A 4,451-nucleotide genomic window follows, 5' to 3' on the forward strand; every position below is an offset into this window, starting at 1 on the left:
TTCAAAGATACACACCAAATTTATATCTCTATCTAGATTACTCTATATATTTTAACTTGAAAATACTGAGGAACAACATCTGCAAAATTTCAGTAACTTTAAATAGAACTTAGATCAGGAATATTATGGTATCTAGAGTTATTAATATGGGGTTGAAGTTGCTTTATCAACAAGTCTCAAAATACTAGCAGAACAGTTCTTTATCAAGGTCAATTCTATATTTTTTACCTGACCATTTAAGTTTGATTTTGAATGGTCACTTTTCCAAAACACAAATCTTCATTTGAATATCATAGAATCTAAAGATGACAAATAACTCAGCATTTAGGCTGGGAAAAACTCTTTTGCTTAATGAGAAGTGGTCAGGGAAGAACCTCAAAAATTTGCAAAAGCATTTGATATTCTCCTCGGTTCAGCACCTGAAAACAGAACATGCTTATTTAGTCAAATCCAGTCATGTTTGCAAATTATGTTCATGAGAAGCGGGTTTCAGGACTCAGAGGAAAACTGTGAAAACAAGAACACTGTCTATGAAATTTGGGGCCCTAAAAATCTAGCTATGTAAACGCAATATGCATATATAGTATTAACAGATATTCTTTAAATTCATCATGACTACAATAAATATTACTTAGAAAAAAATGAATAAAATTAAACCAATCATTTAACTTTAAATTGTGTTACTTATCAAACATAGGGCTTTCTAAACAATTTAATCTCTAAATCTCACACATCCTGACTCAACATTGGCATTCTCTTTATCCTGGAAAGCTGGTTGTTATTATACCAATTTAGTTAAATGAGCGTTCTGTTTTACGATGGTAGTTAATATTACTTATGTCTGAAATACTTCACTTACTGTACAATGAGAGCTTTTAGTTGTGTCTGTCAGCAGGCTTATTTTTCCCTGCAAAACACAAGACTTCACAACTCAGTGTGGAGAAATCGAGTCTTCAAGGGCTTGGCAGTTTAACAGTGTTTTACAAACCACCAAGAAAGTCTCCAGGTGCCGGAAAAGCCCTGCTGAGATTTATTTTCACCCCAAGGGATCTGAAAAAAGAGGGAGAAAATCTTAGATATTATATACCTTAGAATATCTTTTTGTACAGGAGAAACCAAAAACTTTCATTTTATTGAAATCCAGTGAGTCTGAGTTCTTTCTTTCTTTATTGTATGTAAGGCAAGTTGAAGTGAATGTTTACAAATTGAAACTATGTTTAGATGAGACTGACTGTTTAGGAAATGTTAAGTTTTTTTAACAAATAAAATAACTGCTTAAAAGTATTTAAAGCAAATATTTAAATGTATTGGTCAAAACTTAAATATACAAAATTATTTCTTGCAATTTTGGGGTAAAGACAGCAGTTCTTTCCCTCAAAGTTAACAAAACAAAATTGTGTCTAAATTTTTTTTTTCTGACTAGAAAAAGAAAATATACTAAATCAATTTAGTAGATGACATAAGACTATGTCTTTCTGTACCTTGTGCTTTTCTCTCAGAATTTCTCAAAGGCATACTTTCACGACAACTCCTCTGAGTTTTAAAAAAGATACTTAATATTGCATAATAGGAATGTAACAATGTATTAACAGTTTCCCTGATTTTTTTGTTTATATTTCATAAATATGAATAATCGTGCAATCTTATTACTTATCATTTTGTGCACTTGTGTGTATATTTCTATAGAATAGATGCTCAAGTTAAATTGCAGGACCAAAGTATATCTATTTTACATATTTAATTCCTGTCAAATATGTAAAATAAATTTATATCCACATAGGTGTAAAGATTTGTCTGCTTTTCCTTCACACTTGCCAATTTCTTAAATGTTCTAACATGCTAGACAAAAAAAAGTACATTGTTGTTTCTTTAATATACACTGTTATATTGATTATTAGTGAAAATAAGACTCTTTCTTATGTATTGTTGGACATTTGTACAAGTTCTTTTGTAAGTTGCCTAACCAGGCATTCCAAAACATTCAAATGGATATTTTAGAGTCAGTCTTTACTCGGGTCTACCTTTTTTTACCCACATTTACATTTGTATTGTAAAATAAAGGCAAGCCGATTATATTTTAGAAAATATGAGTCCATGTGGCACCTGATTGGAGATCATATTAAATTCAAACTTCTAAACCAGGATCTCATTCACTGTAGCCCTCAAAACCATTGTATATCTTTATATTCTTGTCCTGATTTTGCCTCGACTGTAACAAAATATTTGCATCTAAAATTATTCTGGAGACTACTAAATGGTAAAATTCATAGTTATTTATCTTTTTTTTTAGAACAGCTCACTGAGGCATAACTTAAATATAGTAAATCTCACCATTTTTAGGTGCGCATTTCTGAGTTTTAACAAATATATACACCTTCATGTAAACATCGCTAAGATCAAAATGCACATATTTTAATCCTTTCAAAAATGGCCCCTGTGCTCTGCTTTTAGGATGCCTCTTCCCTGCTAGGCCCTGGAAATTACTCTTTGATTTCTGTTTCTATAGTTTCAGTTTTTCCAGAATGTTATGAAAATGGAATTATACAGTATGTATATAGCTATTGTGTTTTGATTCCTTCACTTATCATTATGCTCTATAGATTCATCTATGTTATTGCAAATATAGGAAATTCATTAATTTTTACTATCAAATAGCACTACAGCATGTGGGGACACCATGATTTCTTTACCCATTTACCACTCGATGTATGTATCTGTTGTTTTTAATTTGTGGCAAATATAAATACAGGCTGAACATTCAGATAACAGGTGTATCTGTGGCCAAGATTTTATTTAGTTGGTTAAATACCTATGAGTAGGGATTTTTTATCTAACATATTATTTTGTATTCCCATAACCAATATATATAAGTGTGAGAGTTGCTCCAAGTTATTGTGAGATTTTATTTTTAGACACTTGAAAAACTGTGTAGGGACAAAAAGGTATCAGTTTTAATTTGCATCTCCTTAATGACTAATAATAGTCAATATTTTTTCATATTACATTTCCTCTCAGTACTTTTCTTTGGTAAAATATTTAAATATTTGCTCTTTTTACAGTATTGTTTATTTTCTAATTATTGAGTTGTGAGATTTTATTATGTGTTCTGAATATGTCTTTTTGGACATATGTCTTGTGCAAACACTTTTGTCCAGGCCTGTGAATTGTCATTTTATTTTCTTAACTCTGTCATTAAAAAATTACTTTTAATTTGGTAGAAGTAAAATTTACGATTTCCTTTTACTTTTAAGTTGGTGTTTTGACTAACGAAAGTAATAATCATATCTTCTTATTTTCCTCTAGAAATTTTATAGTTTTAGATTTCATATTCATGTCTATAATCTATTTAAATTAATTTTTATGAAGACAATCATTCTCCATTGAATTACACTGCCATCTTTGTTAAAAATGAATTGACCATAAAAGTGAACATCTCATTTTGGAATCTTTATTCTTTTTTATTAGTCTATATACCTATGTTTTTACCATTACTACACTGTCTTAATTACAGTATTTTAAATATTCTTGAAATTAGCACACATCTTCAACCTTTTTCTTTTTCAAAATTGTTTACCTGTCCTATTTCTTCTCTCTCATCAGTCTGACTACAAGTTTATAAATTTTAAACAATTGATTTTTCAAAAAAACAGATCTTGAATTTTTAATTTTCCTTATCGATTAACTGTCCTCAAAATAATTTATATATTTACATTGATTACTTCTTTTTTTTGCAAAGGATTTAAATTGCCCTAATTTATCTATTGTCTTATAAAGTATCAACTTATTTCATAAATTTATGATCGTTTGTGATTGTTTTTCTCAAATGTTAGAATTTGATAATGTAACGTTTCCTTGAAGCATAATTTTCCTACATATTTGCATACTGTGTTTTTATTTTAATTTGATATAAAATATTTCTAATTTTTCTTTTTACTTGCTATTCGTTCAATGGGTTATTCAAAAAATGTGTTGTTTAATTTATAAATATCTAAGGGAATTTACAATATCTTTCTGTTATTGATTTTAATTTAATTTTTTTAGTTAACTGAGAATATATTTTGTATTACTTCAATCCTGTATATTTGCAAATATTTTTATTTTTTTATGAGACAAGTTCTCCTAAGGCTTTTGGTAGGTTACTCAAGGCAAATTTTGATCTTTAAGTCTGCTGTACTGTGGAGATCTTCTGTCTTTATCAGTCCTTGGAGACATCTCAAAGACAGACTCATCTAACTTATGCGTGCGTTCATTTACATGAAATATTTCTTATTCAAAGTAATATACAGATTTAAAGCAATCCCCATCAAAATCTCAATGGCATTTTTTAAAGAAATAGAACAAAAAAATCATCAGATTTATATGGAAGCACAAAAGATCTTGAAAAGCCAGAGCAATCCTGAGAAAAAAGAACAAGGCCAGAGGTATTGGTCTGCTTGACTTCAAATTATACT

This window comes from Pteropus vampyrus, unplaced genomic scaffold (genome assembly GCF_000151845.1).
Source record: "Pteropus vampyrus isolate Shadow unplaced genomic scaffold, Pvam_2.0 Scaffold431, whole genome shotgun sequence".
Classification (NCBI taxonomy): Eukaryota; Metazoa; Chordata; class Mammalia; order Chiroptera; family Pteropodidae; genus Pteropus; species Pteropus vampyrus.